This window comes from Chiloscyllium punctatum, chromosome 34, assembly GCF_047496795.1.
Source record: "Chiloscyllium punctatum isolate Juve2018m chromosome 34, sChiPun1.3, whole genome shotgun sequence".
Taxonomy (NCBI): domain Eukaryota; kingdom Metazoa; phylum Chordata; class Chondrichthyes; order Orectolobiformes; family Hemiscylliidae; genus Chiloscyllium; species Chiloscyllium punctatum.
In genome coordinates this window covers 36727583-36742388 of record NC_092772.1, presented here as the reverse complement: position 1 = coordinate 36742388, position 14806 = coordinate 36727583, and positions in this window count along the sequence as shown.

The following is a 14806-nucleotide window of genomic DNA, read 5'->3' as shown; positions in this document are numbered from 1 at the left end:
AAAAATCTATGCCCTCAATTCGTCTCTTTGTCTGTCACAATTCATGAGATAAATGAAATTTAATTTATCAGTTTTCCCTCATTGTCTATCGTGCTCTTGCCGACCAGCTTACGTCCCCACATTTCTTAATCCCCCACCCCTGTCCGGTCCACTTAACTCATCAAGAGAATCTTTCATTCCTTGCATAATATTATTCCTCACATATACTTAAGCTCAGGAATGGCCCGAAAAAAATATCCTTCTGTCTTAAGATAAGCAGACAGAATGGCAAATGTTTATTTGACTCCAAATATTATAAAATATTCCAATTGCGTTTCTGTTATAATTTGATTCAGCTTCATACGGTGTTATTTAATTGTTTTTATCACAGTTTTGCTCAAAAAATGGATTTCATTTGCACTGTATCAATTATCTGTTTTTTAATTTTCACGTTTTGCGGCCACACTGGCACTTCTAAGTAATTGAGATTATCTTCTTGCCCAAAATATTTGTGCAAGCAATGAGTTTTGGTTTGGTTATCAGGGTGTGCATCGATTTGAATGTCAGACTGTCCACTGCCTACTATGAAATTCAGCAATGCATTGTATGAAATGATTCCGCTTGTAGCGAATATGATTGCAAATATAAACCATTTAAGATGAAATTTGTGATTCTTGCCAATTTCAAAGCAAAGCAGATGCAATTACTGTGAAGCTATTAATAATTGCTTTGTTTCAAATTTGAATCAAAGTCATTATCATTTCTCTCAAATTACCTTCTTTCTGCTTCAGATATATGTCCTGGGATCCTGCATGATGTTGATGGAGATGATGATAATGATAATGATGAGATGATAATGATAATAATAGTGATAACAATGATTTAATGTGTCCTGCAGTAGTGAACCAAATTCAGTTCCAGTAGAGATTTCATATGGAAAGCGCTAATTATACTATTACCATGGAACAGAGTTTCTGGACTTTAGTAGTGAATTGTCTGGACATTTAACCAACCCACTGAACGAAGAGCTTGCTCAAAAAGACATTACAATATAATGGGGAGTAAATAACAAACATCTTGATGTGGAAGCTTAGCTTCAGACATTATTGCAATTGGATACGTGTAATATTACGTGGACACTTCATTCTATGGAACTTCTCCTTCAGAAATAAATGTTATGACTGACGGGATCTTGTGATTGAAAGTTACAGAGATATTAAAATTCAGAGAACTAGAACACAGAACTCTCAGTTGCTGGGAGTTTTCCTTCAGGTGAGAAGTTCTCTTTTTCAGTTTTTTTTCACTAAGAATGAGAACTGCATAATGCATCAGCTAAATGTTCATGACAACTGGGTAAAGGAGGCCACTCAAATGGGATGACGTAAAAGATGTTACGTTGAGAACGCGTATTCTGCATATTTGTCACTTTTCACGTCGTTAATTTATGAGCGTCTGAAGAGTTCAGGGTTTTTTTTGTCTGTCCGTGATAAAATATGCTGGATAATTACATGAAGGAGGGAGCGAGGGATTGGTGGTTGAGATCCGTATTAGTGTGAAAAATATGGGAATAAATCGCCCAGTAGGTCCGCTGAGCCAGCATGAGACAATGTAAGTTTAATATAAACGCAAAAATGAAAAGGCATTATGTTCAGATTCCTCCTTATCCATACACAAACTGGCAAAGATGAACATGACTCTGTTTGTCAATACATGAATGAATATATGAAAGGCAATGCTTGGGTTCTAGTTCGTTTGACATCAGCACTTTCTCTGGGAACATTTTCAAATAGTGTGCCTAACACAGTCGAGGTGGGGCATGTGCCACAACCGTTCCATTCACGAATGGTATAACAAGGTATATAAGTGGCAATAAATTAAATAAACAACTTAAATAAACAAACAAATTAAATAAACAAGAGGGATCAACTCTTGGGAAAAAAAGATTTAAAATGCAATGGAAGAAATTGGGGCACGGGATTAAACGTAACGCCTAATTCTCAGTTTCTGAAAACAGGTTCAAGAAACGAGAGGTAGAAGTAAAAACATGAAGCAAAAGTCACTATTTGATACTGCTGTGAACATGATAAATATTATGCGTTGCAATTGAATTCACTTGCCGTCCAAAAGATGTACTAATGAACTTAACGAAGGGCATTGAATTATATCAATTTAATTTTAACACACTAGCGGTGACTTGGCTGTGACCTGACAATATTCTGAGACTGAATAATAAAGAGTGCATGGAATATTGAAGAACATATTCGAACAAATAGCACAACAAATCCAAAAAAACCGAAAATGGTATACACAGGACATGATCATTCGTCGTGGATTCGAGTACCTAGTATCAATCTACAGCCCTTAACAGTAGCTGCAATTTTGGACGAATTGTTACTTTGTTAAGTGGCAATGCCTCTGGCAGATTTCAATCTATACATGTGTTAGGAAAATCATAGTAGTAACAACGGTGTTTATGATGATACATTTGTTGAGATAACTACGTGCAGCAGCAAGTTTTAGTAACTGCCATAACTAATGTCATACTTACTTGGTGAAAACGAAAGAAAAATATTCTGGATATCGCATTGATTTAGACAGCATCCGTGGAGAGAGAGCAAGCTAACATTTCAAGTCTGGATAATCTTTATTAGGTTCTTCATCATCAACACATGAAACGTTGGCTTCCTCTCTCTTAACGAATTTTACCTGACACGCTGCGATTTCCAGAAGTCTTAACTTTTAGTACAGATTCTAGCATCTGCAGTAATTTGCTTCTGTACTCGCTTAGCATTGTGTCATATGACATCATTAATTCAGGATCTCAGACAAATGTACCCCAATTTCCGTCTGCCTTAGAATAATTGAACATGATGGGCCATTTGAAGAGAGAAGAATATGTGACCCTTTGCGTTTTAATTTCTTAACAAAATGCAAATACATGTGAATGACAACTCGTTAAATTTTACTGACCTGGAATACCAGAGGAGGAAATCGATCAGTTAAGAAACAGATATGAATGGATTGCTGAATTCTGCAAGTACCAACATTAATAACGTAATTCACGGCTGAAGTGAAGGGCCAAAATTCACCGTGAAGTTGAAAGGTGACTTTGAGAGTATATACTATGAGGAAATGAACAGTATAACTCAAACAAGATGGAAAGATGATCACATCATTCGTTAAAGTATAAAGAGAAGCAAAGGAAACCATATACCTTGCACAAGAGAACAATGAAAGGGTGATGAAACCAGTTTTAAAAATAAATATTTTTTTAAAAAATCAAATGTGTTTCTAAAAGAGTGCAGTGCACAAAGATTTTGTTAATGGAGTAATTATTTGCATGAGCGTGAGAATAAGTTAAAATGATAATAAATGCATATGAGATGATATTATTTATATAAAAAGTTTCAGCACTGTTAATGACGTTTTATGAAAAGTTGCAATATTTAGCAATTTGTCATTCCAGCCTTCTTTTCTCTTCTACCAGATGAAATGTCCATCTATAAAAAGGGGATTCCTTCATTAATGCATTCTGATAACATTATTTGAGCACATACCTGTCAAGAAAATTCAAACAACGCATTATTTTGAGAAGATCAAACTGTTATATTTTGACTTTTATGTGTTCTAATAACCAGTTTACCAACATGTATCAAAATGCAAATATGTTGGGCATATGTGATGCAAGAGCCGTCGAATGTAAGAGCACTATTTCAATTCAGACCTCAATTTTGTATAAATCTAGTGAGACAATTAGACAAGGTAGTGGTCAATGGATGCGGTGATGGTTGTAGAATACCAAACGAGTAATGAGATGAAAGACATTTCATCATTTTTTCAGCTAAGCAGTGTCGTTTCCAGGGTTTGTAGAGTGTTACCTGGGACAGAAGTAGGTATGCATTTAAGGAGAGATAATTATGTCATGTAGTTATGTGAACAAGCTTAAAATAAATTTTTGGACACCGTAGGAATTTCCAACTTTTGATTGCCAGTTATAGCATTGCACAGCATCACATCTATGACAGGTGTGGAAATGTCATGATGCCAGAATAGAGCATGATTTTCGAATAAGAGATTGATTGATATATGTATAACATACACGTGAATGAGATATCAAGTGTACTCAAATGAACACAGCCTCAGAAAAATATCTAAAATGATCAATATTTCGGTTACTTTACCCTAAAAGAAAATTAATTAAACTAAATTATACTTGAACCAGCAGCTATTTGTCGCAGACATCAGTTATCAGAATCAGACCAAAGATATCAGCAGTGTCAGAGAAAACTCCTAACCAACAGTCCTAGTATTGTGTATTAGAACAGTATTGATGAAACATTCTGGCAGCTTGATTTCATATCATCTGTTCACTTTTCAAAGCTTCCCATCAATAGTGAAACACGTTAACTCTCCTCCATACGGTGCTTTGAATTGTAGTCATTACTTCAAAGATTACAGAACACCCGCAGAGATAGTGGGCAACGGAAATAAAAGCATCTGGAAGTCACGTCGAAGTGAAGACTCACAACAAGGCATGTCGTAGAACGGCATGCAGCAACCCAAGAATATAAGGGAGGAGATAAATGCTGACCTACGAAATCGAGTTGGAAGAAGGCCAAGCCAATATCTGAGCAGAACGAAATTCCAATGGCCCAGCTTAAAGATCTGCATGATCGTGGGTAAGACAATTTCACGAATGAACAGAGGTAAATATTGAGACAGTTTGGAAAAAAAACACACCTGGCGTTTTTAGTCAGGAGCATCTTGTTAAGAAAATCGAGTTCGACTGCAAACCAAATTTTCTTTCACTATGGTTGCTTAAATGTACAAAGTTAAAAATGGCACAACCCCAGGTTATAGTTCAAAGGGTTTATTTAGAAGCTCCAGCTTACGGAGTGCTGCTTCTTCATTCAGTGGTTATGGAGTATAAATTCGTAAGACACAGAACTTATACCAAATTTTAAAGTGTGATGGAACTGAATTGTATATTGAAAAAAAACCTCGATCATTTGCTAATTCTCCCATCTTTTAGAGTGACCATGTTGGTTTCAGTTCTTTCATATATAAACCGCAAAACTGTGTTTCAAGTTACATTCTCACATGAACGTTAAGGATTAGTATCATGTCACCCCAGATAATGCAGTTAAGGTGTGAGCTGTCCTGTGTGAGACTGTCTGTGCCACAGTGGTCAGACAGATTCTAATCTAAAAAAAGGATTTACACAATTCATGCAGTTATTGCACAAAGTAAAATGTAATTCTGCAAGTACAAATTCACCCATAAACTTATATGTGTATGCTTGCATGTAGATGTATGTGCGGCGTGTGGGAGTTATGAATGTCTGTGAGACAACATCTGTATGTGTCTGAGTGCGAGTGTAACTGGGTATAAGTCTGTGAAAGGGTGCATGTGTGACTATGGGAGTGTATGTGTGAACATATAAGAGAGTGCCTGCGTGAGTGTTTGGGTCTGTAGGAGTGGGTGTGCATGTGTGCGCGCATGCGAGCATGTGTAGAAGTGTCTATGTCTCTGTGTCTGTCTGTGTGTGGGTCTATCTGTGCGTGTGCTTCTGTCTACTTGTGTGCATTGTGCATTTGGGTGACCTGTCGTGTGGCATGAACCCAAGCTCCTGGACGAGGCCATACACATGGGTACAGAACATAGCTATCAGCCATTGCTCGTCCACTTTTTGTTGTTGCTTGTCCCGAAGTCTGCCTTGGAGGACGGTCACCTGAAGGTCGAATGTCCTGGACTGCTGAAGTGTTCTCCGACTGGGAGGGAACAGTCGGGTCTGTTGATTATTGTGAAGTGTCCATTCATCCATTGCCATAGCCTCTGCTTGATTTTGGCAATGTAACATGCCTGCAGCCTATGTGATAGACAAGGTTGGCGAGTCACATGAGTAGCTGCCACGTACATGTGGGAGGTGTCCGCATGCAGAATGGTGGCATTCGTGTCGACATTCTGATATTCTTGCAGCGTCTACCGTGGTATGGTTGCATGGTGTTGTCCTGAAAGTCAGACAGTTTGCGACGAAAAATCATGTGTTTGGATTGGTGGTTGTTTAAAAGGGAGAACAGGATGTGTGGGGAAAGTCTTGGCAGAGTTCTCAGCCTCATTGATAATGTGTTGCAGTCTGGAAAAGAAAATGGCATAGTTTTTCGGTCTTGGGAAGCATTGGATAATGAAGGTGGAAGCTCATGTCTGTCTCCTGAGGAGTTCATTTCTCACTGTGGTACATTGAAACTGGTGATCACTGAGTTTAAGATTCTACCCCGTTTTACGAGGAGATCCTTGTGCACTTCCAGGTGCCCGTCACGTTCCTCCTCATCTGAATAGATCCTGTGTTTGGTCGGACTTGTGGATAGGGGACGACTGTTTTATTATGTTTCGTGTGGAAGCTTGAAAAGTGTAACATCGTAAGATTATCCGTGGATTTGCGGTCGAGTGAGGTGCTGTGCTGCTCATCCTTGATGGAGATGCATGTGTTCAAGAATGAGAAAAATAATAGAAAGTAGTCCATGCTGAATGTGATTACGGGAGGGAACTTATTGATATCAATGTATAGTTGTTTTAGTGATCCCTCGTGATGGGCCCAGAGCAAGAAAATTTCGTCAATGTACCTGGTGTCTATTATTGGTTGGAGGTCCTGCGGGAGAGAAGAAATATGGTTGGACATATGCATGAAAATTTTGGCGTATTGAGGTGCAAATGTATTCCCCATGGCAGTTCTGTGTTTCTGGATTTAACAATTAATTCCCTTAAACCTTTCACCTCTCACCTTGAACTTGTGTTTCCTAGTAATTGATTCTCCCACAATGGGAAACGAAAAATGTTTGCTAAGCCTCATGACTTTCTAGACGTCAATCATGTCCGCCCTCAACTTCTTCTTTCTAATGAAAATAATCCTAATCCATGCAACATTTCTTCATAGCTAGTGCCCTCCATAACTGGCAACATACTAGTGAACCTTCTCTGCATCCTGTACAAACCATCCACATCATTGGTAACATGGCGACCAGAGCTATAAACAATATTCCAACTGTGGCCGAAACAAAATCTGAGACAACTGAAACATGACCAGTCAACTCTTGTACTCAATGTGCAATCTAATGAAGAAACGTATGCCGGATGCCTTCTTGATCACTCTATCGACTGGCGTTGCTACTTTCTGGGTTCAATGGACCTGAACAGCCAGGCTTCTCTGGAGTTGTCATTAGACAGCCTAAGGATATTGTTGGGTTGCTAAAAGAGAAGTGGCCTTGTATTGGTTTGTGGATAATGTCGTTTTCTGAGCTACATATACATGTTGTTTGTACCTAACAGGAATTGCACTATGTATGTAACTGCATGTTTAGTTGTGTTTTTGCTCGGAGGAAACTATTATGTTTACAACGATTGGAACTTTATGATGTCTGTAATCTCAGTGAACCTGCTTGGAGGCTTCGAGGCATTGCAGAATTATTATTGCTATAGTTCATTGAATTTTGTTATTGCAGGGAGAAATAGCAAAGAGCAGTGTATTTTTGTGATCTTTATTCTAAACGTTTTTTATCTAATAATTAGAAGAGGTCAGGGAATATTCCCAATCTGGCTTTCACATCGGTCCCATTTGCCCTATTAATCACAGCTCAGATTGGAGGTCAATGACGCTCTGAAGTGGTATTGGAATAAAAAAGTTTCAGGGTCACGTGGCAATAATTGTATTCACCATTGATATCATTGTTAGCCACATCCCCCTAATTTACACATCTCATCCAATTAACACGTGAGCAACGATAGACAACTCTGTGGACAGCATTAGGTCCTCCCATAAGCTCAAGATTTCATCCTCTGTCTTTGGGATCTTCCAACGATTTTTCCTTCCCAAATTCGCGACTTGCAACACTTAAGATATGAAGAACCTGAGCATTTCCTTTTCTGTAAGAACCCCTCCGAATTCAGTATTAAAAATAGCGTGGTAGATCAAGTAGGATGTTACTTTCTGCCAAGTCTATTAACTCCTCAAAACCAAGTCTAATATAAAGTTGCTACAATTCTGAGTCTCAACTGACAAATTGAGACTCCTCCTCCATTCCAGGATGAGTGATCAAAGAAACAGTCCGTCTGAGTTGCAATTGCAGTTTACAACGCCTGCTATTTACATGTTGTAAGTTAACTTCATGGTAATATTGTTTTGAAATATGTCTTGATTGTTTCTACGCTGAATGGCACCCGTAACCCGTTATATTTTCTTAATGATACGATGCAATTTCAATTAAACTTATGAGAGTGAAATTACAAAGCCATAAAACGTTTTTTTTTAAAATTGCACAGATACTGAAGGAACATAACCTTCTCTACACTCTGCATTTTGTACTGCCTAATTGTCTCTCTTTACTTAATATTTGGTTGGATGAATATGCTTGAACCAAAGGCATTAACACTGTTGCTTCAATTGTTTTCTCCTCCCAGACTTGACATCACGTTTCACAATATTCCTCTGCACTCCCCTTGTGCCATTTAGTTTAAGGTCACGTTTCATTAGATTGCACATTGAGCATTAATTAAGTTATCTTTCCGAATAGTACACTCGGATCTTTAATTCCAAACAAACATTTGCTCAATGAAAGTGGTAAACGTATTCACACGATCTGTTGGTTGCATTTCTAATTCAACAAATACGTAAGAAGTTCAGCAGACTGTGGGATCAGGCAGGACTGAATCTATGGTGGAATAGTGTCTGTATTGCGAATGGGAAATCCAAGGTATGTCACAAGTACCTAAACTCTGATGACCGAAAGAGCAAAAACTTCATTAAATTCTAATCATAAATAAAGTAATGCTGAGGGAGATACGTGATGGAGCTGAGGACTAAGAGGGGTCTGGACCTGATGGAATTCATCACAGGAACAAAACGCATTTGGTTCATTAGTTCGGAAATGTGCTGCTTTTGAAATACCATAAACAGGATGGACTCTTGAGAGACGACATTGTGCAGAAAAGTAAACATGTAGTCTTTTTTTCAGAGAGGTTTGGGAGACCACAAACAAAAAATGCTCTGCCAAAAGGAATGACGTCTGTCAGTTAAATGTGGCTGCATCAAATATTAACTTTGCATTTCCACGAAACAAATATGACTAGCTACAAGAAATTTCTGAAATATGAATAGCGTTTAACCTATTTGTTTTGTTTTTGTTTAAAGACAAACATGCACTATGAGTAAGAAAGAGGCAGCTATTGCAATGTAGGTGGATTTTACAAAGACGTTTGGCAACCTGTAAGAGGTTGCAGAATACATTGCTGTACATTACAGAATATAATGCAAAAATATAAATGGTTGATCAAAAAATTACAGTGAGCTTGCATGAATAGATTTTATTTTACTGATTCATGGGAGAAGCAATACGAAAGAATTTGTACATGACTCTCAGACATTTGATCTTCGCATCAACAAAGCAGGTGAGCAATTGAAATAATTTAGAACTATTTTTGCGGTAAACAATGATAACTTGGAAATTATTTGGTGAAACGAAAATAATTTGTTGCAAGTCAGCAAGTGGGACAGTATATGTTCAAAGAAAACAGAGTAAACGTTTCGAGTCCAGTGGCAATTCTTTGGCACCCATTCTGTGAAGATGACACTGTTGAATAGTTATGTTAACCGAGTTGACATAAAGCTGGCTGATTGACCAAGATGCAATGCAACTTAAAACTGCTCATATTGACCAGAAGAATACAACAAAATATTGAATAAGCACTGCAGATTTTCAAAAATGTGGTAGGGTTTTGGTTTTTCAGGACTTGGTTCTGAAATTTGGCCTTCAGGTAACGCAATTTTATGTAGTGACATGTGTTCTGTCATTTTTCTGTCAAAGAAATTTCCTCCATCACACAGTGTACTCGTGAGTCAAATTCATGTAAATTGTGACCGATTTATGTCTCCCAAGTGAAGGAATGTTGAGATTATATTATATATAGTTCAGTGCAGGTTAATTGTGTCGAAAACGTTTGAGATCTATATTTCTTATGCGGAATGCTTATCTGTTCTGGTGTTAAGATGTTTATCCTTTAATAGATTAAAGGTGTCGTTTCAATTTGGCCAGCATGGTGGCTCAGTTGCAAGCAGTGCTGCTTCCCACTGCCAAGGAATCAGGTTCGATCCGGCTACGGGTGAGTTGCTTTGTGGAGTTTATAGATTTTCCCTGTGACTGCGTGGTTTTGATTGGATGTTCCGGCTTCCTTCCACAATCTAGTGATGTGCAGGTTAGATGAATTTTCAATGCTAAATTGTCCATAGTGTTCAGGGATGTGTAGTTTAGTTTCATTAGTAAGGATAATAGCGGAGGCGAATGGGTCGAGGTTGGTTACTCATCCGAGTTTTGGTGTGGACGTTTTGGGCCGAATGGACTGATTCCACGCTGGAGGGACTCTATGAAGTTTATGACAGCCTGACTTTTTCTTTCCTGAATTGAATGTTTACTCGTCAAATGTCAGGGGACAAGTGTTTCATTTTTAATTTCGGCTGCTCTGTCAGACTAGAAATGAAGAGCCTTCATCTTGTATATTTCTTGATCTTTTTCAGAAGGCTGTAGAAGTCGCATCATTAATTATTTCCAAAGCAGAGACGCCTAAATTTGTTCTTCTCTGGCAAGGGAATCAATGATTATTGGTACCAGAAGAGAATGTGGAATTCCAAAATATAGTAGAATGTGATACACGAATGGATTGTTGCAAGTCATATTTTTTTTGCCTCCCAAAAAGCGTACATTAGCCTGCACATATATGATGTTTTCCTAAGGCATGAAAGAAGAAAGAAAACTGGTACATGCACTTTTTTGTTAGAATGATGACGGTTGTGGTGCTAATAATAATGTGGTAGAAGGTGTTATCTATTTTCACTCCTTCATATTCAACTCCACAGGATTGGAACGTTGGAGTTCAAAATATTCTGCAAAGAGAAAGAGCAAGATGAAAGGAATTCCATGCGCTAAAAATTCAGCCTTTGTGCCAACCATACCTGTTGTATATGATGTTCAAACACTTATAATGTCCGCAGTGTATAAGCAAATATGATTTAGCTAATAATCTAATCAACTCACATAACAATTCTGCTTCAATTTATGTGACAATAAATATTCACATATTGTAGAGATTTATTGCTGGTTGTTGTCTGATTCTTTAAAATGCACAATGATAAATGCTTACATATGACCTCACTATACAGGACTATTTAACAATTATGTCTTTATCTGCTCTCTGTGTATCTCAAAAGTTCCTAAGAAAAACTACCTAACCGTTATCTGGCTCATTTTAAAAATCTCATCCAGCGACACAAATTCAAGTTTTAATTATTTTACAGTACAGCAATCTGTCACGTGTTAAAGCATTAATAAGTCATAACATTATAAGAAGAGCAATGGCACACCAGCACCAGAGTATTTTTTTTTGGCATGTGTTCAACAATGTTTTAGTTTTGTCAATATAATGATGATTGTACAAAACATTATTCATTTATTTCTATATTGCATCAAACGTACGGGCAAGCATATTTACTCATTCACTGGTGAATACTTGCCTTCATTTCCACATTTATCTTTCAGCTCTAAAACAATCGCATTTCAGTGGAAAGAGGTCAGTTCGAATAAAGTCAAGAAAGAGCGTTCACTCAAAAGCTTGATACAACTCGGAGAATTTTGATACAAATCAGAGGACAATAAAAAAAACACTTACTTTTAATTTGGTCTTCGAGTTGACGCTCTGTGGCAGCAAATATATGACATAATTTCTTTTTCAATAAAATTTTAGTTTTAAAAACGTGAAATGGTTAAATTATCTCTCACTTCCGAGCAACATTTCGAAATGTGAACATAAATTCACAAATGGTACAAAATTGCTCAAATGCAGATATCATTTTTGGATTTTTTTTTGTTGGAAGCACAGCACATCGATAATTCTTCACAGTCAGAAGACCAAAAGTGATTTTTCAATGATATTTGCACAAACTGGCCACTGCAAAGCTGACATTTTGTAAAGCATCAGTAAGTGAGGGGGGCATCTACTATGCGTGCACTACCGATCCATTTGTGCTTATTCGACTGTATTATCTTTTTGCTTTACTGTATTTATCGTTTGGCCTTTTGTGACTTAAAACTGAAACAGCACTGCAAAGCACTTCGGAGCAGCGAGAGGCAGGAGCCGGGAGGAGATCACGTTGGTGCCAGGTGATTGTTGTGAAGGCCGGTAAGTATATTTAAGTTTTTTAACTTCAGACCAACGGTCCACTTCGGCGCAGCGAGAGGCGGGAGCTGGGAGCTGGGGGCCGGGGGCCCAGAGGCGGGAGGCGGGAGGCGGGAGGCGGGAGGCGGCAGGCAGGAGGCGGCAGGCGGGAGGCAGGAGGCGGGAGCTGGGAGACGGGAGGCGGGAGGCGGGAGGCAGGTGCCGGGAGGAGGTGATGTTGGTGCGAGGTGATTGTCGGGAAGGCGGTAAGTATAATTAAACTTCTTACCTTCAGGCCAGTGTGGGAGGAGCGAGCATAGGACTTCTGGGAAGGCTAAGTAGAACAGAGCTCGGACAAACTGAGATGTTTCCTTTGGTTTGCTACCCGTGCGACGTGCTCGTGAGGTGAGGAATAGGGAGAGAAAGAAGTTGATAACGTGGCTATAGGAATGGTGCAGGAGGGAGGTTTCGGGTTTTTGGATAATTGGAGTTATTTCTGGGCTATGTGGGACCTCTACAAGCAGGATGGTCTTTACTTAAGCCAGAGGGGTACCAAAATCCTGGGTGGGAAATTCGCTAAAACTATTAAGGTGGATTTAAACTAATACAGCAGGGGGATGGGAACCAAAATTATAGGACAGGAACAGAAGAGGGTGAGAGTAGGGAGTTCCAAAATCAAGTATCTGCCACTGGCAAGCAAGATCCTGGTTTGAAGTGTGTGTACTTTAATGCGAGGAGCATCCGAAATAAAGTGAATGATCTTGCAATGTGGGTTGGTACCTAGGACTTCGATGTTGTGGCCATTACGGAGACATGGATAGAGCAGGGACAGGAATGGCAACTGCAGGTTCCGGGATTCAGATGTTTCAGTAAGAACATAGAAGATGTCAAAAGAGGGGGAGGTGTGGCATTGTTGATCAGGGACAATATTACAGTTGTAGAAGGGATGTTTGGGGGCTCTGTAACTGAGGTAGTATGGCTGACGTTAGAAACAGGAAAGAATAAGTCACCATGCTGGAAGTTTTCTTCAGGCCTCCAAATAGTCACAGTGATGTAGAAGAAAGGATAGCAAAGATGATTCACTTTAGGAGTGAGAGAGGCAGGGTAGCCGTCATGGGGGACTGCAACAATCCAAATATTGACTGGGATCACTACAGTTCAGGTACTATAGATGGGTGAGTTTTTGTCCAGTCTGTGCAGGAGGGCTTCCTGACACAGTATGTAGACAGGCCTACAAGGGGCGAAGCCACTTTAGATTTAGTACTGGGTAACGAGCCTGGCCATGTATTAGCTTTGGAAGTAGGTGAGCACTTTGGAGACAGCGATCACAATTCTGTCAGGTTTACTTCACTGATGGAAAGGGATAGGTTTTCTCCAACAAGCAAGAGTTATAGCTGGGAGAAGGGAAATTACGATGCAATTAGGAGTGACTTAGGAAGCGTAGAATGGGGAAGGAAACTGCAGCACATTAAAAATGTGGAGTTTATTCAAGGAAAAGCTCCTGTGTGTCCTAGATAAGTATGTACCTGTCAAGCAGGGAGGAAGATATAGAACGTGTGAGCCGTGGTTTACGAAGGAAGTGGAATCTCTGGTCAAGAAGAAGAAGAAGGCTTATGTTGGTACAAAATGTGAAAACTCAGTTAGGGCGCTTAAGGGTTACAAGGAAGACAGGAAAGACCTAAAAAGAGAGATCAGAAGAGCCAGGAGGAGACATGAGAAGTTTTTGGCTGATAGCATTAGCGTTGACACTAAGGCTTTCCATAGTTATGTCAGGAATAAAAGAATGATGAGAGTTAAATTAGGGCCAATCAAGGATAATAGTAAGAAGTTGTGTATGGTGTCAGAGGAGATAGGGAAAACACTAAATAAATATTTTTCGACAGTGTTCACTATAGAAAATGAAAATGTTGGCGAGAAAGATACAGAGATACTTGCATCTAGACGAGAAGAGATTGAGGTTCGCAAGAAAGAGGTATTAGAAATACTACAGAGTGTGAAAATAGACAGGTCCTCAGGGCTGGATGGAATCCATCCTTGGATCGACTGGGAAGCAAGGGAGGAGATTGCCAAGCCTTTCGCATTGATCTTCAAATCATCATTGTTTACATGAATAGTCTTTGAGGACTGCAGGACAACAAATGTGGTTCCCATGTTCAAAATGGGTACTAGAGACAACTCTGGTAATTACAGACCAGTGAGTCTCACTTCAGTTGTTGGTAAAGCATTGGAAAAAAATAATAAGAGATAGGATTTATAACCATCTAGAAAAGTATAATCTGATCAGGGACAGTCAGCACGGTTTTGTGATGGGTAGGTCATGCCTAACGAATCTTATTGAGTTTTTTAACAAAGTGACCAAACAGGTAGATGAAAGTAAACAGGTTGATGTGGTGAATATAGATTTCACCAAAGCGTTTGATATGGTTCCCAACCGTAGGCTATTATATAAAAATGCACTGGAATGGGATTGTGGGAGACATAGCAGCTTGGATCATTAATTGGATTGCTGAAAGAAAACAGACGTTGGTAGTTGATGGAACATGTTCATCTTGGTGTCCAGTTACTAGCGGCGTACCGCAAGGGCCGGAGTTAGTTCCACTGCCGTTCGTCATTTTTATAAGTTACCTGG